Raw genomic sequence first — 25,315 nt, 5'->3', positions numbered from 1 at the left:
GGCGATTACCTCCACAGTGCTGACAAGGCAGAGGAGGGTTAGAGTATATGGAAATGCGGTAAAAATCCTAATGCCGGGGTTTTTACCAAATTTCTGTTTTAGAACATTCCGCCCATAGGGTGATAAAGAGTTCCAAATCCCAAATGTCTGCAGCCAAAAGCAACACGCCAGGAGACCGCACAAATCTGAGGTGACAGTATTTCAGGCCAACTGGGTGATCTTATTGATTTTAAAATATTGCAGTATCTCAGCTCACACTGATGAAGAGTCTAATGTATTGTGTGAGCATTAAATGATATTGCTCTATGCTGCAGGGCAGTGGCAGAACTTATGGGTGGTAAGCCCAGGTGCAAAAATACAGTATAATTTTGAACCCCCACCACTTTCTTTTTTATTTGAACCCTCTGAATGCTACATAAGTGTTGACAGACCAGCGTTGGAGCTGTGTGGAGTATAGTATGTGTATATGGGTGTGTTAATGTGTGTATGTGCATGTATGCTAATAAAACTGTGCTTTACTGGGGGGGTGTGTGAATTTATTGTAACCTTGGTCATGTTGTGGGACTACAAGTACTAGCGGGCCCTTAAATGCCCCACATCGTAGAGCTTGTGGTTCTCCAAGTCCCAGCATATGGGGTAGGCTTGCTGGAACTTGTATTTCACCCTCACATCCCAAGGTTTTTTATTAAATCTATGTTTTATACTAAAAAATCAGCCTGCAACCCACTTCCCAGGGTGTTGAGGACAGCCGTGGGCTTTTGCCCTGGATGGATGAAGCCTAGGGGGCTGTTCACCACTCCCCCAGGGAGCCCACGCAGAGCTGACCAGCCAGAGGTTGATGTGACCGGTCCAAGAGCTCAATGCTAGTTTCTTAAATATGGGGGTTCCCAACCATCCCCCCCCCCCATATTTGTGAAACCAGAAGTTGCTCAAATAGCCTGGGGCTGCTTGGGGGAAGGGAGGGCGACCCAATGCTGTATTTTTTTAATTGTACAAGACTGCACACTCCAATTACTTTAAAAAAAAATGCACATTCCTGTGACTAAAATTTGCACCTTTACTAGAATTTGCACATTCGAGTTACTAAAAAAACCACCAGAAATCGCAGGTGATTTCTGACTTTGGGTGAGATGTACTAAGCCTTGAAAAGTGATGAAATGGAGAGTGATAAACCACCAACCAATCAGCTCCTACCTGTCATTTTTCAAACACTTCCTGTTATATGGCTGTTACACGCTGATTGGCTGGTGGTTTTTCACTCTACATTTTATCACTTTTCAAGCTTAGTACATCTGGCCCTTTATTTAAAAAATGGCATCCTTCTACATTTCACCCCTATAATATTAAGCTTTTATGTTCCTGTTTATGTACAGTATGCCTGGTTTTCCTAACTGTCCGGGCCCGTCAGAGCCGGCGTTACCCGCTCAGCAGTTCCTGCAAATGCAAAGCAGGTAGGCGCCGGGCTGAAGGAGGCGCTGTCCTCGCTCTGCAACACTGCTGTTGTCAGCTGTAGAGTGTCGAGCTCCTGCTCTGTCTGACAAGCTGAAGCGTCAGCCAGCGGCGCCGTCAGCGCTAAGTGCGGCTCAGCTCCCTCCTCTCTTCCCCCTCCTCCGTGTACCTTCTGTGAGTGACAGCCACAGACCAGTGCTGTGCTGCTGGGAAGGTTACTGTCCAATGGCGTGTGGAGTTGAAGCCTGCAGCTCAGTGAATGGCTGGCTCGCAGGCTGCAGTGAAGGAGGAGGCGGGACAAAGATATGGGACTCAGACTGTGGGGAGAGAGAACCTGCAGGAGCAACCAGTAGGCAGCTCTGCCACCAGAAAAAGAGTAAGGCAGTACTTTATTTTCTATTTAGTAGTTCCATTTAAAGCAATGCAGGTGCTAAATGTGAATGCAAATTTATACTTTGCAGGGAGGCGCCGAACACCCTAGCACCGGCCCTGGGGCCCGTGGAGCAATGTGAAGCCTTACAAAACAAGGATAATAGTCATAATAATAAATAGCCTAATACTGTAAATTACAATATGCAGTAATCTCTTACAAACAAGTTATATCAACAGGTAATCCGTTGCTGTCTGCAGTACTTTACACACTTAAGGATCTGCTTTAGCTAAGGTGACACAATTCCAACAATACAGTATACGGTAATCCATTCTTTTTAGAACTAAAACATAGGAAAGATAATTTTGTAAATTTTTAGTGACATTTGAAGAAAAAAATTTCGTAGCAATAAATAGTCTTATTAAACAATTTATCTATTTGACCTCCTAAAATGTTTTTATAATAAAGACATTTCCTGTGTGACAAAGCACTTTAAAAATATCCCTTTATAGGTCTTAAATAATGTTATGCTGATTGTGCAAAATATCAATTCCCTATGAATTTTGTGGATTAGAAGTAAACCAAAACCCGCTCCTGATTTCCTAAGGACATATGATCCGTAACAAGGGGGTTATTCAGACCTGATCACATGGCTGTTAATTTGCATAGCCATGCGATCAGATAATCGGCGCCCAGCCAGAGTGAAATCCCGCCCAGCGCAAGCCTGCAAATTGCTGTGTAAGGCTTGCGAAAATTACACCGATTAGCCGCAATCACCATAAAATGATTTTTCCTGTTTATGCAGTTTGTGCATAGCCCAGGACATACTCAACGTTTGCGATAGAAACGGGCTGATCGGGCATGCCTTCGGGTTTTTTTCTGACACTCCCAGAAAACGTTCAGTTACCACCCCCAAATGACATCTTCTTGCAGTGTAGATCAGTGAGATCCATGCAAGCTGCAGCGTAATTTAAAAAAAAAATAATAATTTAAAAAAAATGGCTTGGGGTCCCCACCACAGCCATAAAGAGCCAGTTTATAAAAAATCAGGGAACAAAATATGTAGGGGTCCTCTGGATTTTTTAAAACCAGCACCAGGCTCAAGGGCCGGTCCTGGTTCCCAAAATGTGGGGGACAAAATGAGTAGGGGTCCCAAGTATCTCAAGATCCAGCACCGGGCCCAACCAGTCAGCAGGGTAATGCCACAGCAGGGGGAGACCGGCAAAAGCATTAACCCCGTGACCGGTCAGCCTGGGCAGGGATCCTGAGGAAGTGGGGATCCCCCAATTAAAGGGTTCTCCCCCTCCAGAATTTACCTGCCCAGGCTGAAGCCTTGGGCTGTACCTGGTGCCCCTGTGCATGTGTGTTTATTTAAGTATGTGTACTGTTGTAGAACTACAAGTTCCAGGGGGCCCTTTAATGCCCCGCACGCTGGGACTTGTGGTTCTCCTGCTGGTTGGTTAGGCCCGGTGCTGGTTCTTGAAATACAGGGGACCCCTACTCATATTGATCCCTGTATTTTGGGAACCAGGACTAGCCCTTGAGCCTAGTGCTGGTTTTAAAAAAATCCAGGAGACCCTACATCTTTTGTTGCCAGATTTCTTGAAACCAGAACAAGATATTTGAGCCCGGGGCTGGTTAGGGTCGTGGGGGGGGGGGGGGGGGATGCCGTTTTTTAAAATTATTTATTTTTACACTGAAGCCTGCACTGATCTGATTGATCCATGCAGGCTTCTGCCAAATACGACCTGGAAAATGAGTGTCCCACTAATTACCGGCCGTATATTGCAGTATTCTACCGAATGGTGATTCCTACTCGTATTATTTTGATGGCGTATGCATTCGTATTCATAAATACGAATAAGAATGTGCCATGAATACAATTACAAATTGACGTATTATCAGCATAGTAAATGCACAAAATATGTATAGGCAGTCGTACTTGCATGGACTGCCTACAAATATGCCTATTTCATGCGTATTCACCTTAGTAAATTTACCCTAATGACTATCGACATTCATAAACCCACTTCCACAGCAGCCTTCAGTATATTGAAAGTTCATTGCCTGATTTGATTGTATATTAATGACTTCAGCATAACAAGCAAGAAAAAGTTTAGGTTAAAACTTTAAAAGTAAAAGGACTTGTGAAGGGCATATCAATAATTTACAAATTAGTATTGAGATGTATTAAATAGCTCAGCTACCTGATTAGCATAAATTGCTTAAAATGTTCCAGTTAAACATATGGAGTTTTATGTCTTCGGAATGTGTTCCGTTCTATAAAATGACATCTGGGTGGTGTCACTGTGGCAGTAAGCAATTATAAAACCAATTGGTTGGTTTGTACGCTTTTCCGTTTATGATAATGCATTCAGAGAACGCACAGGGTGATTTGTTAAGGAAAGCTACATTTTGTGTGATACAGTAGCGTTCTTCTTCGACATATGCGAAACTAAATGGGGGTCATTACTAAGATTCCTCTCCTTGCCCATGACTTCCATGAGTGTAAGAACCAAGATATTCAGACTGATGTCTCTGTTAACTATCTTTGGAATGGCCACTTATCAGTGACTTCTGAAAAAACAGGAAGACAGCTCTTAAACGCATCAGTCTCTTCCCAGCCCTGTGTTTTGATAGGTCTATTTTTGGCTTCACTTGTAAGTATAGATCTCGCAGGATGCTTTTCAATGACATCAAATTCTGTCCCATACTGTATCCAGGAAGGTAAAATTGGCTCAAGGTTACAGTATATCTATGGAGAATGAGTTTAGAGTCTTGCCAAAAATCCTCTGCATTGTAAAGTACAATAAAGAATCGTTAGTTTTGTTTATTCTTAGAGAAACTTTCAACGATTTGTTCATTGTTAACAAAATAAAAGGTTAAGGAAAGGTCACAGGTAACATTCTTGCAATTCAACTTTTTTATTATTACTGTTATTACTATTATTATATATCAATATATAAGCTTGTTTGGGCAATTGCTAATAGAGTTTTAAAGCTTTCTACACTATAATACTTGGAGTTCATCAAATTTTAGCCAAGAGCTACTTGGCTTTACAAGTCATAGCCATTACACATATGCACAGAGCTTGTGCAGTAAATAGGGGTTTAAACAGTTGCAGAATTTCAAAACAATGTACATAAGATTTGAAAAAGATAAGATTTGTTAACAAAAGGTTAAAGTCACTAATTAATAACTTTGATGATAATATTTAAATTAATCTAATTAAACCTAAAACTAACAGATTTTCTCCCACAATGGGTGATATCCAATTACCTACTGATCGCAGGTAATAGACTTGCTCTGGGCTAATTAAATAGCCCCAACAAGCTGGCATAAGCCGTGGGTTGTCGAGGATTGATATGCCCTTCACAAGTCCTTTTTACTTTCAAACTTTTCACCTAAACTTTTTCTTGCTTCACCGACCCCTGTTGCATGCCACAGGTTACATTGAAAGATATAATTTTATTGGGTGCAGTACAGTAACTTACAACACTGCCAGCAGAGCAAAAATAAAGACTCAAACAATAGACCTTGGCAGTATGGATGGTGTAATGGTTAGCATTACTGCCTCACAGTATTGAGGTCATGGGCTCGATTCTCAGCATGGCCCTGTGAGGAGTTTATATATTCTCCCCATACTTGCGTGGATTTCCTCCCACTATCCAAAAATATACTGGTAGGTTAATTGGCTCCCAACTAATTAACCTTAGAATGTCTGTGTGTGCATGTACATGTGGTAGAGAATATAGAGTGTAAGCTCCACTGGGGTAAGGACTTATGTGAATGTTCAAATATTCTCTGTAAAGTGCTGCAGAAAATGTGTGCGCTATATAAGAAACTGCTAATAAATAAATCAATAAAATATACCTGTTTACATCTCCCTTGTCTAGTCAACTCTGCCAAAATGTTCTACTGTACCCTTGGTATTTCATTGACCTCTTCCCCAGGGGTGGATTTAGGGGTCAGGCCGCCCCTAGGCACTACATTTTTGGCCCCCCAACCCCCCCTGTTTTGTGAACCCAGCCTGACAGGGACACACAGAGGCTGCCGGGCATTGCATAGTGACCGCGAACGCAGCAGATCCCTTTAATGAGGTGAGTGTAGTGTAGCCGGCAGCTCTGGGGATCTTACCACCGCCGTGCTGCAGCAGCTTCCCACCTCATTGGGGTCAAGGTTCATGTGCTCTGACTGGAGCCTGTGTGCGGGCAGTCACCCTGGTGGTGCTACGGCTGTGATGATCCCTGCAGTGCAGCCTCTCCTCCTACCGTACCCTGACGAGCGCAGTGACAGCACCTTGTGTGTGATCGTCTCTCTGCAGCGGGGGCACATGAGCAGCTCCTGTGGGAGGATTTAGGTCAGGCTGCCCCTAGGTGAGGGGTGCATGGGACAGCGGCGGGAGGGACTACTGTGTCTGCAGTGCTGAAGGGGGGAGTGGTGCGGGACTGCCCACTGCACTATATAAAAAAATCTTCAAAGGGTCACTGACAGTGACTTAACAGCTACTGCCCATTATAGGTGCCGCCCCTAGGCCCGTGCCTCACAAATCCGGCTCTGCTCTTCCCACCATACAACTCAACTTATTTACAGTATTTTATATTGAAATTCGCCAAAATAACTCTCCTTAAGTGGTGCAAACACCAGCATATCAAGCAACAGCAGGTGGGCAATAGCATCCATAATATTGTTCTGTTTCAGTTTCACACAAGTGAATTTGTATTTCGTATATAGCGCAGCAGATTCCATTGTGCTTTACAAATTATGTAGGACAGTACAATGTATGGGCTGAATTGGAGATTATAGCTGCAGTAACACACACTTTTAATAAAGCAGGTGCTGGGCTCGTGGCAACAGTGGGGGGATATAAAAAGATCTGGGGCCCTGTGTTTTCCTATCTATTGTCCACCAACCACTGACTCCCAACTTTCCATATGACCCAAACTCACCCACTCCTCATCACTTACGCCTCTTCACAGGGCTTTGAACCATTGCCTTCACCATTCTTGGAAGGAGAGAAAGAATATATTACAAGATTTATAACAGTTGATCTATAGCCCACTGATACACAACTGATTTACTAAGCATGGGTGACCTGACCTGCCATCTTACAGGTACTGAAGCACCGTTGTAGCTGGAAGAAGCATGGTACTGGGTCGTGGTGGTTGCCTCTCCTGCTGCCATTCATCCCTTCTTCAGAATGTAGGCCCTGCATGCAGGGGCATGCGGTGAGGTAAATGGCTGAGGAGTCCTTGGGATGTACCAGAGCCAGATTTGCACACAAATTATGAGCCATGGGGTACATGTGGGCATTATACACAAGTGCAGCAGTATATACTGCTGGAGATTAGCTTCCTCACCTGCCATAGGCTTTTTGCTTCAGAGTTTTCACTAAAAATTATTAAATTATTAGTATAATAAAAATAAGATTTAAAAAAAATATTTTTGACATACTTTATAAACTCAAAACTCCAGCATATACGTTAGTAGGACAGGAAAGGCTGTGCCTCACCTGCCTCACCCCACCGCAAGCCACTGTCTGCATGTAATAAAACTAGGGTAAGCCCTCTGTGGTAAAACCAATGGTTCATCCCTGTTTACAGGGATATTTCTTGTCACCCCTAAGCCAGCAATATTTTTTTCATGAATATTCCACTAGGACTAGTGGCTTTTTAATTTTTTAACAGTTATTTATATAGCGCACACATATTCCACAGCCCTTTACAGAGAATATTTGCACTTCAGTCCCTGTCCCAGTGGAGCTTACAATCTATATTCCCTACCACATGTACACGCACACACATTCACTCTTGGGTTAATTTTGTTGAAAGCCATTTAACCCACCAGTATATTTTTGGATTGTGGGAGGAAACCGGAATACCAACTGGAATACCCAGAGAAAACCCACGCAAGCACGGGGAGAATATACATACTCCACTCAGTTAGGGCCATGGTGGGAATCAAACCCACGTCCTCGGTTCTGTGAGGCAGTAATGCTAACCATTACACCGTCATGCTGCCCAGACATTTTCTTGACACTTTCATGACATTCGTTCCGGGAAATTTCAATTGGGAAAATATGTCATACAATACAATAATATAATATTTCAATACAATATAAAAAAAGTAAAACACGCATAAAGGGAAAACTGGTGTTTCCAAGATGAAAAAATCAAATGCATTAATTTCTTACACTGCAAACAAAAAAAATAGTTCTACTTTGATTGCTTTCTATTTGCAACACGATCAGTTTTTCTGAATGCAATATGTTTTGTAAGGTTTTTGCAAGACTGATCTGTAGAGTGATTAATGTTGATAACCAATGCCCATCATGTATAAGTTATGCGTTAAGTATGGTGCACAGTGTATTGTATTATCAGTATCAGTATGCTGATTACATGAGTGTTGCCAATGGTTTGACCTTTGAATGCGTATTGAATAAGAAGTGAATGACATTGTGAATTCCAGTCACTAATCAAAGTGCTATTCAGAAGAGGACAAAATAGTATATACAGAAAATCACTACTATGATGATAGTCAAGGGTCAGACACATTGCCAATCACAATTTTCTTCAACCCACATTGATGAATTCTATTTAAACATATAAAACGTAATAATATTTAATACAGTGAGAGAGCTTATTGTTAGTGGTTAGCAGTGCTACATCACCGCTGTTATAGGCGAGCACAGACTTGTCCTTTTATTCTTCACTCCATTTCTCCTATGAGTCAGTGCGGCAATAACCTTAAAGAAAAATAAACAAATCACATATAATGCACTGTAATGCTGAATAAACTCCTTTAAGTAGGCAGGATGTAATAATGCATAATTTTGTGGTAAAACTTGCTTGCCGCATTTCCCAATAACTCTGGAGATGTATTATTAAAGTTTTATTTAAAAAAAAAATCATGGCTTCCGCATTATTGAAACGTTGTAATATTTTCCCGACAAAGACTTTCCTCATAGGTAGCTGCAGATAATTCTGTCTGGTCAGATGTACTAATGCAAGATTTGGGGCGATATGCACGAAACAAAAAATGCTGTAAAAACACAGTTTTCTGTAGCACCGGGGCTTCGCTGCGGGGGGTTATGTCAGTTCTAGATGGGGTAACCACATAGAAGCCTATGGTCTTCCCTTCGCATCCCCAGCCGCCTCGCGCCGCGTCCCCCCTCACCTGTATCTGGGCAGCCTCCTGCAGTGACCTCCTCTTCCCTGCACCTCTTCCGGGTGCAGGGAGGAGGAGTCGGAGCCCTGGCCGAGCAGCAGCAGCGGGGTAAGGGTCCAGGGTGGGAGGGGGAACCGCTGCACATTAAAAATGCAAAGGACAGCTCTTAATGCAAGAGCTGTCCTTTGTGTTAATAATCGCATATGTTAGTGCATATGCAATTATTATCAATGCGAATGCCGGCAATGTATGGCAGAGGATGTTAGAGAATCCCACCCACAATCTTTACCGTGACGGCTGCTGTTACTTTTTACTGCCACTAGCTAGAATGTTAGGTGAATCTATTTAATGGTTATATTGTACCCAAATAAACTTTTTAACTCAGGAATGCATATATATCCCAGAATCCGGGTGACTGGAAAAACCTCCTGGAGGGTTGCCACCAAATTAGAGAGAATCCCGGAAACCCGGGAGAGTAGGCAACCCTAGCTGTGACTGAAACAGACACAGAGGGGCAGATGTAATGAGCCTGGAGAGGTGATAACACACCAGCCAATAAGTTCCTGATATTTTTCAGACCCATGTCAGTTAGGACCCGGATTGGCTGGTGCCCCAGAATTAGGTAAAGGTTAATTCATACCAGTAGAGCGAAACCGGTAAAACAAATAACGAGCATGATAAAATATTGCAAAATAAACTCAATATTTAGTACATTCTGTCTTCTGTATTTGAGTAATACCACATCTATAAAAGACACTTTGTTTTCCCTGTCTTTTCCCTGTAATGCAGTCTTGCCACATGCAGAAGTATACAAGTTAACATTATACTGTACATTTTTATGCACACCTAGAGTCCTGCATTGAGAATTCAAAGCAGCCCTTTGACAAATGACATGATTACAAAGACACTGTAGCAAACCCTTAATCAAATTTATGGTGAGCATCTCATTACAACTTTAAATGAACCCTTTGGCATTTTAAAACAATAGTATAACCAATATATAACAGAACAGTATAGGTGGCAGTTTTAATGGCATAAAATAATTCCCATTCCTTGTTATTTATGCTATATGTGTCCCTATTCCTGCCAAGTGTTAAACATTTGAAACCAAGAACATAAAACCCATAGGTATTCTGATTATGGCACAATGATTTTATTTATGTCAATGTAAAACTTTAAAGTACATTAGGTATGAGATATATAAAATTATCTTATGGAAAGTACATTTTGGCCCAGAACAGGTTAAGGAACCCAGATGAGGTCTTATTTAATAAGAGGTTCAGGAACTGAGTTCCTGCTGAAAAATAGCAATGCACATTGGCGGATTCAGGGGGGTGGGAACCCTGGCACGTGCCCCCCCCCCCCCCCCCCCCAACGAGCCCAGCCCCATGTCACTAGCCCCCCGGGAACCGGAGATATCGCCTGTCAAAGCTGTAACGTTTTTCCCCATAGGATAATGTGGGACCCGTTAATTCTGACCCCCACCCGGTTCGGACGGCTGCCAGTTCCCCCCCTGGCACCACAGAAGCTTGCGGTTGATCTCATTCGATTCCATTCAATATGATACCAGGCTGGTCCATATCGGGCAATCGGTTCCAGAGATATTTTTTAAATGTAATTTCATGGCTGTTCATGTTCTTTGAGGGCAAAATTACCCAGTTTCACTGGACCAAAGTCATTCAAAGCCCACTCAAAAGTTCTTCAATATGATACTTGTCTCATGTAAATGGGTCAGTTGGTTCTGAAGATTTAGCCGGTTAAATGAGATAACTGGTTAAAGGGGGGGAGGGGTGGTTTTCTCTCCCCCTAACACCAGAAAATGCAGGGACTAGGCTGGTAAAAGGGGCCAACCTGGGAATGCATTTTCTGGTGTGAGAGGGGTATTATTTCAAATAGCAGGGACCTGCAGTGCTCTGAATACAGCCAGGCTCTGCCACTGTCAGTGGCTATCACTTCTGCCTGGCGGCGGCTGTCCCCCATTTACCGCGAGCATGTATCCCCCCTTGGCAATGAGCATGTAATCCCACATGTCAACGAGCATGGAACCTCTGGCAATGAGCATGAAACCCTTGGCAATGAGCATGTAGATAAGCAGCACTTATGTAGCATATCTTTTTATAGGCATTATGGTGTTTGGCATAATACATAATGGACATAATGGTGTGTAACTTAACGTGTAATGGACATTATGGTGTAAATGTTTAATGCACGCCTTTGGCGGACAATGTCCCTGTTTATCAAGCTTATTGTGAATTTTGGCTTAATCTGTGTGGCATTATGTGAATTCTGGCTCAATCCGTGTGGCATTATGTGAATTTTGGCTCAATCCATGTGGCATTATGTGAATTTTGGCTCAATTCGTGTGGCATTATGTGAGTTTTGGCTCAATCCGTGTGGCATTATGTGAATTTTGGCTCAATCCGTATGGCATTTTATGAATTTTGTCTCGATCCGTGTGGCATTATGTGAATTTTGACACAATCCATGTGGCATTATGTGAGTTTTGACTCATTCCATTTGGCATCATGTGTAAGGTGCAAGTATAATGGGGTCTAGTATTTTGTTGCATAATGTGTAGAAGTTGTATATAGTGTGGTACACTACACTCAAGGACACGCCCCCTGTTGAGTGGCCACACCCCTTTTCCGGAGTACACACAACTACATCCTTCACTTTTGTCGCCATGGTGGGCCTGCGTACTTTAAATGCCAGGGCCTATTTTTAATCCCATTCCCACCCTCTCTCTGCCACTCTTTTAGCATGTACACTGGCACCACTAACACCACCCGAACCCTCTTTTATCATGATGCACCCCCTGTCATTTTATCCTGGATCCCTGGCAATGCATACAGTACAGCATGAAATGACACAACTTTTCTTCTGTTGTATTTATGCTATCTTTTATTTGTAATCTTATTAGCTTTTGTGGCAGCTGCCTGACAGTATTTCTGCTTCAAGTACATTATTCCTAAATATTATTCCTCAATATTTGTTTCCACATCTAGATTGGATGGCATCTAATGTGTAGTTACTTATCATAATTTGCACTATATTATAGGTGGATTAGGGTATATTAATCAAATGTAATAATTATGTGTATTTGAACTACCCTTTTTGCACCTTTGTACTAATCCTTATATTATGTTTTGTTTTTATAAACTTACGTGTGCATATTTTTTTTCTCAGCCACCCTCAATTAACAACTTAAATTATGAAACATTAATACACAGACCTGTGGAATCTCAAAAAAGAAAACAGGTAAGGGTGGAGCCCTGCACCAGACACTTCCTCAGTGCCCAAAATCACTCTACAGTGGGGTGAGATGGGTATTGGGGGAGAAATTACAATTATTTTATAACCAACTTGTTAGTTTTTTTTTGTAACCATTGCCAGAAGGAATATATTATATATGGGTTGGTGGCTGTCCCCTGAAAATACAGTATTTTTAAGTATCTTGTTTCGGGGCACTCTTAATTTTAATAAATTATGTAGTATGTTAAGATTTTTTTAAATGAAAACTTGACATATATTAAATAATTTTCTAAATATATTTTCGGCACTAATTTAATAAAGGTTAAGTTTTACTACAAAAACAATATTTACACACTACACAATTTATTAAAATTTTGTCTCCTACTGTAACCTGTGGAATCTCGCTAACAACCTCTAGATCCCATAAACATTGCATGATCTCAGGCACGTTAAGGGGTGTGTAAATTGATATCGACATCTAGATCTCCATTTTGGTTGAGATTTTGTATCCAGCAACACCCCATGTCTATTACTGTATACCTTGTTATAATTACAAACACATTTTGAATTAACTGTTAGTGAATGATCACATTTGTTTTTATTCTCTGATATATGCAAGTGATTTTGGGCGAGATGTAAGAAGCGTTAAAAAGTGATAAAATGGATGATAAACCATCAGCCAATCAGCTCCTACCTGTCATTTTTCAAACACAGCCAGTGACATGGCAGTTACGAGCTGATTGGTTGGCGGTTTATCACTCTTCATTTTGTCACTCCTCAAGCTTAGAACATCTGGCCCCTAATGTTATCATTCACTAGAGCACTGGTCAGATTGACACTCATTTATGTGGTTAAAACATATTTTGAGAAGGAATTGGGTGAACGCTGGAATGGTCTGGACACTGTAGCACCAAACTGACTCCCTGTATCGACCTCTGCCACTGTGAATCATTTTGAGCACATCTCTATGCACTGTTTACTTTGTGACAGCTGTCACATACAGTGGGACATGCACAGAGAGATTGGGTGAAAGACGGAATGGTCCGGACTCAATAGAGAGATGAGTACAAACTGCTAATGGAGATTCCAGTTACTGTAGATGATGTTCTCAGCACTAATATTACAATGAAATGTCAAGAACATAATGTACATTGCACATTGAGATAACTTCAGAGTTTATGCTGTAAGAAGAGATGCATTTATTTATTTGTCTCTATCAGTACATGTCATTGCTCAGTTATTACCTTTGTCTTGTTGCATGATTGAACCAGGTGTGCCGAGAGGCCTGGGCCTGTTGGAAAGGCCTGTGCCAGCTGATGAGGGGGACAGTATTTTACACCTAGTGTGACCTCCCAGATTTTCCCACTTAGTAAACAGGCTCCATGGATACTTCTATGACTTGTATTTATATGTATTTGTATTTGACCTTACACTAAACGTATCCTCCTCAAGAGCTACTATCTATAACAGTGGTTCCCAACCCTGGTCCTCAAGTACCCCCAACAGTGCACGTTTTCCAGGTCACCCGGCAGGTGCACTCATTATTCAGTCACATTTTAAAAGATCCACAGGTGGAGCTAATTATTTTGCCTGTGATTCTGTGTGGAGACCTGGAAAATGTGCACTGTTGGGGGTACTTGAGGACCAGGGTTGGGAACCACTGATCTATAAGATACATGGATACTGGAAGCAGCTCACAGATCTATAGCAGTGCAAATTGCAGGCCTAATTCAGACTGGACCACAAAGCACATTTTTTTCTCTAATGGGCAAAACCATGTGCACTGCAAGTGGGACAGATGTAACATGTGCAGAGAGAGTTAGATTTGTAGAAGTTATATTGTTATATTGTTTCTGTGCAGGGTAAATACTGGCTGATCTATTTTTGCACTGAAATTTAGATTTCAGCTTAAACACACCTAACCCAAACCTTAAACTGGCCATACATCAGAATGATTTTAGGCCCGAATGCCTGATTTTGAGGGATCATTTGATGCATTGTGTGTTTTATTGTGCACAGAGGTGTTTCGGTATGATGTGCGGTCCCGTGGGTCGTGAGGTCGATCCTGTGAACTTATGTCCCGCACGTAAGATCTGAAGATGATGCTAATGACCGGTAGGCTGGGAGTTGCAGATCTTACGTGACATTACATGCATAATATTGTGTGTATGGCCAACACAACTCTTTCTGCTCACATTACATTAGCCCCACATGCAGTGCAACATGGTTTTATCCATTAGAGAAAATATAAATAAATATATTTATATACAAATTATGGAACTTAAAGAGACATTTGAATTCATTATTATTTATTTTTATTTATAATAATGTATTATATACAATACAGTATTACATTTATTTACCTGCTGCCATCGTAAGTAATCTGTAGGTGGCGCTGTTTAACCCCTTCCCGACATTTGACGTACATTTACGTCATGGTCGGGAAGCACTTCCCGACACATGGCGTAAATGTACGTCATGGATTTAAACTGTCACCGCGTCTATAGACGCGGTGACAGTTTCAACATGTCTGCTGTCCCTGACAGCAGACATGTCCGTGCATGCCCCGGGGGGGCTGCGATGCCGCCCCCCCGTCGGCGATCGCTGTGATTGGCTGTTCAGTGTGAACAGCCATTCACAGCGTTTTCCTGTGTCACCGGCGAATAACGTTCGCCGGTGACACGGGATCAGAGGTGATTGGTGCTGTAAAGTACAGCACCAATCACCGCGGGGTGTAAGGGTGACACTGGTGTCACCCCACCTCACCCCGCCCGCCCCCAAAGGCCGTGATTGGTCCGTCGGACCGACGGACCAATCACAGCCAAGGAGGGAGATTTAAACTAACGGTGACTGCACTGCAGACGCCATTCCGGTCTGGAAAGCGTGCAGTGCGGTCACCGTACCCCCCTGCCGCCATACTGACCAGAAATACTTGCTGCAATACTTACCTGATCGCTGCTGATTGCTTCCTGGATCCTGTGCAATAATTGTGCCATACTGTGATATTGTGCTGCTGCACTGTATTAGTATTAGCTAGATAGATAGAGAGATAGATAGAGATAGATAGAGAGAGATAGAGAGAGATAGAGAGAGAGAGATAGAGAGAGATAGAGAGAGATAGAGAGAGATAGAGAGAGATAGAGAGAGAGATAGTGTCAGAGAGTGCTATATTTTGTGCTGCTGCAGTGTGATATAGTTATAGATAGAGAGAGAGAGATAGAGAGAGAGAGATAGAGAGAGAGGCCTACTGACAGAGTGCTATATTTTGTGCTGCTGCAGTGTGATAGTTATAGAGAGATAGAGAGAGATAGAGAGAGAGAGATAGAGAGAGATAGAGAGAGATAGTGACAGATTGTGCTATATATTTTTTATATAACTGACTGCTGCCCCCTCCTTTTGTGCTGATCAGTATAAATTAACTGATCAGTAACTTTTTGGGGGCGCAGGTTTTTTTTTATATATAGATATACCTGTGAGTGCTGCTGCTGCAGTGTCATAGAGTGTTAGATAGTGTTAGATAGTGAGAGATAGAGAGATAGAGAGAGATAGTGATAGAGAGTGCTAAATTTTGTGTCTGCTGTCCCCGCCTTTTGTGCTGATCACTATATCTGAGGTGATCAGCAACTTTTTTGGGGGTACAGAGGTTTTTTTTTTTTTATATATACCTGTCAGTTGCACCAAAGGTTGTGCACCTGCTGCACCTCACTGGTAATCAGTGTCGCATCACTGATCACCTTTTTTTTTTGTGTGTGTGCTGTGGGGTATTTTTTTAATTTTTTTTTTTACACACACTGTGATTTTGTGGGTGTCCTGTGGCCGCTGTGCGCTGATCAGTGACGTACATCACTGATCATCTCTTTCGGCACAGGGTTGATCTATTTTTTTTTTTTTTTTTGATCAAATTCCTGTTGCCTTTGAGCGCTGTTCAGTGACAGACGTTACTGACCAACATCTGTGCTCAATTTTTGGCGCAGGACCTTTTTTTTTTTAACCCCTTCCTTTTTTTTTTTTTTAACCCCTTCATTTTTTTTTTTTTTTATTGGTATAAAGTATTTTTTTTTTTTTCTGCACCACATACACACTACACACTACATACCCCCCGGATTGAAATAAAGTTTGTGCCCCCCCCTACACTATACACGTGTTGAAACATTTCACTACCGGTAACACAAAAATAAAAATGGCATCCCAAATGTCCTCCCAAATGTCCTCCCAAATGTCCTCCCAATCATCCAGGAGAATGTATTCAGTGGAGGAGGCATATGCCATGCTTGCTTCTGACTCTGACACAGCCAGTGATGCAAGCGGGGAATTTGAAGGATTTGCCTTAAGCTCCTCTTCCTCCTCTGCTGATGAGGGACCCCCTCAAAGACGCCCCCGTAGATCAGCTGAGATTCCCCCCCCAATAATTGATCTAGTATGGACCCCACCACCAGACAATTTTGAGCCCCAGGTTCCTGAGTTTTTGGCCATGCCAGGAATCCAATTTGATTCCACAGGTCTCAGAGAAATTGACTTTTTCAAATTATTTTTCTCTGATGATTTTATAAATTTAATGGTGGACCAAACTAATTTATATGCCCAGCAGTTTATTGCTCAAAACCCCACGTCATCATTTGCTAGGTGGACCCCTGTAGATGCAGTAGAGATGATGACGTTTTGGGGTCTGGTGTTTCATATGGGCATAGTAAAAAAGCCAGAAATTAGGCAATATTGGAGTACAGATGTTCTGTACAGTACTCCATTTTACCGTATGGCCATGCCCCGGACTCGATTTGAGACAATTCTTAAATTCATACATTACACCGATAATGCACAGTGCCCACCCAGAGATGATCCCACCTTTGACCGGCTATTCAAAGTCAGGCCGGTCATTGATCATTTCAGTGCCAAATTTGAAGAGGTGTACATCCCTGAAAAATTTATTTGTATCGACGAGTCCCTTATACATTTTAAAGGAAGGGTTAAATTCCGCCAGTACCTTCCCAGTAAGAGGGCAAGGTATGGCATAAAAATGTATAAACTGTGTGAAAGCACCTCAGGGTACACCCACAGGTTTAGGGTTTATGAAGGGAAGGATTCAAGAATTCAACCGCCAGAATGCCCCCCCTCCCTCGTAGGTGTTAGTGGGAAAATTGTCTGGGATTTAGTGCACCCCTTCCTGGATAAAGGTTATCACCTCTATGTGGATAACTTTTACACTAGCATCCCCCTGTTTAAGGCCCTTGGTTCAAGAGGTACAGCAGCTTGCGGTACTGTGCGCAAGAACCAAAGAGGCCTCCCAAAAACGCACATTGCCCAAGTAATGAGAAGGGGTGAAAGCAGGGGAATATGCACCGAAAATATGTTGTTGGTCAAATATAAGGACAAGAGGGATGTCCTTATACTGACAACAATTCACGGAGACAGTACCACCTCCGTCCCTGTACGAGGTACCAGTACCCACACCTCAAAACCTAATTGTATCCTGGATTACAATAGGTACATGGGCGGAGTGGATCTTTCAGATCAGGTACTGAAGCCGTACAGTGCCCTGCGGAAAACAAAAATCTGGTACAAGAAGGTGGCCGTGTATATCATCCAGATGGCACTGTATAACGCTTACGTGCTATTCCGTTCTACCGGCCAGAGGGGGACATTTATGCACTTTCAAGAGGAAGTCATAAAGGGCCTAATATTTGGGAACCAGCAGGCAGAGGGCCCCAGTACTTCTAGTACTGGCCCCCGTATTGTACCAGGGCAGCATTTTCCTGATGAAATCCCCTCCACTGGAAAAAAGGGCAGGACACAAAAAAGGTGCAAAGTTTGCTATAAAAAGGGAATAAGAAAGCAAACTATTTTCCAGTGTGACACTTGCCCCGACAAACCCGGCCTATGTATAAAGGAGTGTTTTAAATTATACCACACATCTATGGAATATTAGGTTCATAATTTCACCGTGCTTCGGGGGTCTTGCTAATGCCACATAGCACCCACCATTCATTCCACCAGAATCTGAGCCGCAAAATCCAAAAATCACTCCTTCCCTTCTGAGTCCTGCCATGCACCCAACTGGTATTTTTTGGTCACATGTGAGGCATTGCCGTACTCGGGAGATATTGGGGCACAGATTTTGGGGTGCTTTTTCTCCTTCATACCTTCTGAAAATGAAAAATTTTGAGCCAGAACTGCATTTTTGTGTAAAAAATGTAATTTTTCTTTTTCACTGCCCACTTGTATCAAAATTGGTGAAACCCCTGGGGGTTTTAAATGTACACTATACCCCTAGATGAATTCCCTGAGGGGTGTAGTTTTCAAAATGGGGTGACTTGTGGGGGGGTTCCACTGTATTGGTGCTTGGGGGGTCTTGCTAATGCGACATAGCACCCACCAAAATTCCACCAGAATTTGTGCTGCAAACTCCAAATATCACTCCTTCCCTTCTGAGTCCTGCCACTTTTTGGTCACACATGAGGCATTGCCGTACTCGGGAGAAATTGGGGCACAGATTTTGGGGTGCTTTGTCTCCTTCATTCCTTGTGAAAATGAAATATTTTGAGCCAGAACTGCATTTTTGTGTAAAAAAATGTAATTTTTCATTTTCACTGCCCACTTGTATCAAAATTGGTGAAACCCCTGGGGGTTTGAAATGTACACTATACCCCTAGATGAATTCCCTGAGGGGTGTAGTTTGCAAAATGGGGTGACTTGTGGGGGGGGTTCCACTGTATTGGTGCAACATAGCACCCACCATTCATTCCACCAGAATCTGTGCTGCAAAATCCAAAAATCACTCCTTCCCTTCTGAGTCCTGCCATGCACCCAACTGGTATTTTTTGGTCACATGTGAGGCATTGCCGTACTCGGGAGAAATTGGGGCACAGATTTTGGGGTGCTTTTTCTCCTTCATACCTTCTGAAAATGAAAAATTTTGAGCCAGAACTGCATTTTTGTGTAAAAAATGTAATTTTTCATGTTCACTGCCCACTTGTATCAAAATTGGTGAAACCCCTGGGGGTTTGAAATGTACACTATACCCCTAGATGAATTCCCTGAGGGGTGTAGTTTGCAAAATGGGGTGACTTGTGGGGGGGTTCCACTGTATTGGTGCTTGGGGGGTCTTGCTAATGCGACATAGCACCCACCAAAATTCCACCAGAATCTGAGCCACAAAATCCAAAAATCACTCCTTCCGTTCTGAGTCCTGCCATGCACCCAACTGGTATTTTTTGGTCACATGTGAGGCATTGCCGTACTCGGAAGAAATTGGGGCACATATTTTGGGGTGCTTTTTCTCCTTCATACCTTCTGAAAATGAAAAATTGTGAGCCAGAACTGCATTTTTGTGTAAAAAAATGTAATTTTTCATTTTCACTGCCCACTTGTATCAAAATTGGTGAAACCCCTGGGGGTTTGAAATGTACACTATACCCCTAGATGAATTCCCTGAGGGGTGTACTTTGCAAAATGGGGTGACTTGTGGGGGGGTTCCACTGTATTGGTGCTTGGGGGGTCTTGCTAATGCGACATAGCACCCACCAAAATTCCACTAGAATCTGAGCCACAAAATCCAAAAATCACTCCTTCCGTTCTGAGTCCTGCCATGCACCCAACTGGTATTTTTTGGTCACATGTGAGGCATTGCCGTACTCGGAAGAAATTGGGGCACATATTTTGGGGTGCTTTTTCTCCTTCATACCTTCTGAAAATGAAAAATTGTGAGCCAGAACTGCATTTTTGTGTAAAAAAATGTAATTTTTCATTTTCACTGCCCACTTGTATCAAAATTGGTGAAACCCCTGGGGGTTTGAAATGTACACTATACCCCTAGATGAATTCCCTGAGGGGTGTACTTTGCAAAATGGGGTGACTTGTGGGGGGGTTCCACTGTATTGGTGCTTGGGGGGTCTTGCTAATGCGACATAGCACCCACCAAAATTCCACCAGAATCTGAGCTGCAAAATCCAAAAATCACTCCTTCCCTTCTGAGTCCTGCCATGCACCCAACTGGTATTTTTTGGTCACATGTGAGGCATTGCCGTACTCGGGAGAAATTGGGGCACAGATTTTGGGGTGCTTTTTCTCCTTCATACCTTCTGAAAATGAAAAATTTTGAGCCAGAACTGCATTTTTGTGTAAAAAATGTAATTTTTCTTTTTCACTGCCCACTTGTATCAAAATTGGTGAAACCCCTGGGGGTTTTAAATGTACACTATACCCCTAGATGAATTCCCTGAGGGGTGTAGTTTTCAAAATGGGGTGACTTGTGGGGGGGTTCCACTGTATTGGTGCTTGGGGGGTCTTGCTAATGCGACATAGCACCCACCAAAATTCCACCAGAATCTGAGCCGCAAAATCCAAAAATCACTCCTTCCGTTCTGAGTCCTGCCATGCACCCAACTGGTATTTTTTGGTCACATGTGAGGCATTGCCGTACTCGGAAGAAATTGGGGCACATATTTTGGGGTGCTTTTTCTCCTTCATACCTTCTGAAAATGAAAAATTGTGAGCCAGAACTGCATTTTTGTGTAAAAAAATGTAATTTTTCATTTTCACTGCCCACTTGTATCAAAATTGGTGAAACCCCTGGGGGTTTGAAATGTACACTATACCCCTAGATGAATTCCCTGAGGGGTGTACTTTGCAAAATGGGGTGACTTGTGGGGGGGTTCCACTGTATTGGTGCAACATAGCACCCACCATTCATTCCACCAGAATCTGTGCTGCAAAATCCAAAAATCACTCCTTCCCTTCTGAGTCCTGCCATGCACCCAACTGGTATTTTTTGGTCACATGTGAGGCATTGCCGTACTCGGGAGAAATTGGGGCACAGATTTTGGGGTGCTTTTTCTCCTTCATACCTTCTGAAAATGAAAAATTTTGAGCCAGAACTGCATTTTTGTGTAAAAAAATGTAATTTTTCATTTTCACTGCCCACTTGTATCAAAATTGGTGAAACCCCTGGGGGTTTGAAATGTACACTATACCCCTAGATGAATTCCCTGAGGGGTGTAGTTTGCAAAATGGGGTGACTTGTGGGGGGGTTCCACTGTATTGGTGCTTGGGGGGTCTTGCTAATGCGACATAGCACCCACCAAAATTCCACCAGAATCTGAGCTGCAAAATCCAAAAATCACTCCTTCCCTTTTGAGTCCTGCCATGCACCCAACTGGTATTTTTTGGTCACATGTGAGGCATTGCTGTACTCGGGAGAAATTGGGGCACAGATTTTGGGGTGCTTTGTCTCCTTCATACCTTCTGAAAATGACAAATTTGGAGCCAGAACTGCATTTTTGTGTAAAAAAAATAATTTTTCATTTTCACTGCCCAGTTGTACCACAATTGGTGAAACCCCTGCGGGTTTGAAATGTACACTATACCCCTAGCTGAATTCCCTGAGGGGTGTAGTTTGCAAAATGGGGTCACTTGTGGGGGGGTTCCTAACTTTTAGCATGTTATGGTGCCTAGAAACCTACATGGTGCCTAAAAAATAATCTCATAAAAAGGAGGCTCCAAAATCAAGTAGGTGCTCCTTCTATTATGAAGCCTGTGGTTTGGTCACCGTGCACACTAGGGCCACATATAGGATATTTATGAAAACAAAAGAATTGGGGGAATCAATTTTTAGTCACATTTCTCTAGTAAAATGTACTGTGTTCCTTAGAAAAATGTATTAAAATTGCAAATCTGCAAAAAAAAAGAAATTTTGAAATTTCACCTACACTTTGTTTTAATTCCTGTGAAACACCTAAAGGGTTAACAAACTTCCAAAATGCTGTTTTGAATACTGTGAGGGGTGCAGTTTTTGAAATGGCATCATTTATGGGGGTGTCTCACATACAAGTCCCTCAAAGTCACATCAGAACTGAACTGGTCCCTAAAAAAATCAGTGTTTGAAATTTTCTTGAAAATTTGAGAATTTGCTATTCATATTGTAAGCCTCCTAGTGTCCCAAAAAATTAAAAGGAAGTTGAAATAATGATGTCAACATAAAGTAGACATATGGTCTATGTTAGTTATTCACTATTTTGAGTGGTAAGATTATTTGTCTCACAAGCAGAAAATTTAACATTTTGCAAATCGCTAAATTTTCCATTTTTTCACGATATTTTGGTATTTTTCACAAAAAAACACAGACTGTATCGACGAAAATTTACCACTAACTTGAAGTACAATGTGTCACGAAAAAACAATCTCAAAATCACTGGGATAAGTAAAAGCAAAAAAAAGTTATCCCCACTTAAGTGAGACATGTCAGAATTGAAAAAAAGGGCTCTGTCAGGAAGGCAAAAACAGGCTCTGTCAGGAAGGGGTTAAGCTTCAGCCTTGCCTTCTGCATCTCTATGATTCTGCATTACGAACAATTGTATTTATTGAGAAATAAATAAATGTGTTGCTGTAAATGCTATATACCTCCTATAATCATCTTTAATTATTTAATTCTGGAATAACTTTAAAATCATAATTGGTTATAACTGTTAAATTTGCAACAAATGAATAAAAACTAAATTGAATCAAGTAACATGTGAACTAATCACAGGCATAGCAATTGCTGAATGCTGATTTGATTTGTAATTTAAATAAGTTGTTGCACTCACATCCTATCAAAGGAAGTGAGAAACTATAAATCATGACAAATTTTAAGTTTTTAATTTTTAAATAGATATAACCAATGAATAATGTATTTTCTCATTTTGTTTCATGATATAATTCATGTCTCGATTGCTGCAAGATGGGATATGCATTCCCATTTATTTAGGATGTCTTAGAGAACCCCCGGCTACTAGCTGCTTATAGGAATACAGGACGTTGCTAATGTTTACGTTATAAAGGACTCTGCTAAGACATCATTACTTTTTGATGCTCTCAATAGTCTGGTCAAAGCCAGATGTACAGTATTAAGCCTTAAGAAATGATAAAGTGGAGGGTGATAAAGAGTGATAAAATACCAGCCAATCATATCCTAACTGCCATGTTACAGGCTGGGTTTGAAAAATTACAAGAGCTGATTGGCTGGTACTTTATCTCTCTTTATCACCCTCCACTTTTTAAGGCTTAATACATTTGTCCCAATGGTATCTAGCTTGTAGCTGTACAGGTGGTAACCAGTGGTTGCTCTTACCTTGTCGGAGGAGAGGGGCTGCCGAGATGCGCACCTCCCCTCCAGTGCCGCCACTGCTGGTCCCTGCAGGTCCCCGATGTAGCCGCCTCAATCTTCTTGGTCTAATCACCATCACGGGGTCAGTAGCCTCTTCAGTCTCTATGGGGCTGCTTCAGAAGCCGACCCGCAGAACTGTAATGGCGGTCCCAGGTCCGGTGCATGTGCAGTATCGTCCGCAGTACTGCACATGAGCTGAACCTTTTTTGTAGGAGCTGCCCCTCAGCTGCACATAGAGAGGCATCCCGGGGGGGGGGGGGGGGGGGGGAATACCTCCCAATGGAAGTCACTGCCAGTCACAGTGAAGCCAGTTCAGTCTCACAGACTGCATCTGGCTTTATACAGTGGTGGATTTTATCTGGGGAGGCTACAGCCCTGCAGCCCATAGTTAAAAACAGCTACTGGTAGTAACTAAGTAGTAAGTGTCTGATCAGATAATGGATGTAAGTGCAATTGAGCAGCCTACCACTGAGGTCTTTTGGAATAAGTCCTCTATGTGCAGATAATATATATTCTGCCACCTCTGTGGCTCCTTCAGTAGTAAAATATCCATACACTGTTTCCACTGAGACTCTTCTCGATTAAAAAAAGTCCTTGGCCTTACGCGTTTCTCTTCTGTAATTAAAAGCAGTTCAATCTGAAGATTCCAGAATACTTATAGCCAAATACCATTTCAAAATCAGAATCAACTTTATTGGCCAGGTATACTCGCGTATGCTAGGAATTTTTGGAAGGAACATTGCATCACCAAGCAGCAATATGTAGGAGAAAATACATAACACACATTACAAGCATTACATGAGCATGAGTGTGTATAGGGCTCGACATATTAGACATAGTAAATGTTCTTTTACGCATTAGCTATTCTTCAGTTGACGGACAGCTATTGGGAAGAAGCTTTTAGCGGTATGCAAAACATACAACATTTTAAAACGAAATGTGTAATTGGAAAACAATTTTAATGATTTTTTTTTTTAAAAATGTCCCTCATCTCTATTACTGAGTTAGCAGTTATCATGGCCAGCAGCCACCAGAATCTTGAAAAGAAATATAAATTTGACTTTGATGACTTTTACAAAGAACTTTAGATCATTGTTAATTGCCAATGACCTTAGAAGCGTGCATGAATAGATAAAAAAGTAGTAGCACTTCTTGTGAAACATATATTCCCTTCTTTTCAGGCTCAAATAACTGAAGTTGTATACACTCTTTTAAGATTTTATACCAGGACACAACACCATGCCTTAAATTGTGTTTTATAAAATGAAAGATCTTTTTCTGTCTCTCTGGGAAAAGCATCAACGTTACAAAGTCAATTTTGCTTGTATCGGGCTCAAAGAGAAGATCATTTTAACTGTCAATTTAAAGTGTTCTTTGCTCAGATGTGCAATGCTCCCATCACGTGGACCAAAAAACAATCAGAACTCCATCAAACAATATTAAAGCTATTTTCTGCATCCACCAGCAGACAATAAAAAAGATATAAGCCCCAGAAAAGACACATTAAACGACAGTACATCTGGATGAAAAGTCTTTTGTAATCTGTTTTATATGTGTCTCATTTCTAACTGAGGCAAATTGGAAATTAAAACAATATATAAAGGAAACAGATTTAGGAGTGTTCTACAAATAAGCCTGCCTAAAACTGCAAGGCAGCAATTATACAATGAGTATTCCATTATAACACCAGAGGGACCTGTTCTTGAATCAACTCTAGCACCATTTACCCAATAGGAGGATCCCTCCAACCGCTACAGTGGCACTATATTATCTCACATAGTTAAAATGTAGTAGAGGGGTTTCCCTGCACTGTAATGTCATTAAATGTATATTTGAGGAATATTAACACCTGGAGATCCAACCCCACCTTCTGTGTAAATGGTCCTCCTCTACTTTCAGAATATGATATATAGGAAGATGGCACATTTCTAGAAGAAAGA

Source organism: Crinia signifera, chromosome 7, assembly GCF_055691185.1.
Source record: "Crinia signifera chromosome 7, ASM5569118v1, whole genome shotgun sequence".
NCBI lineage: Eukaryota > Metazoa > Chordata > Amphibia > Anura > Myobatrachidae > Crinia > Crinia signifera.
Note: the sequence above shows the minus strand (reverse complement) of the source record.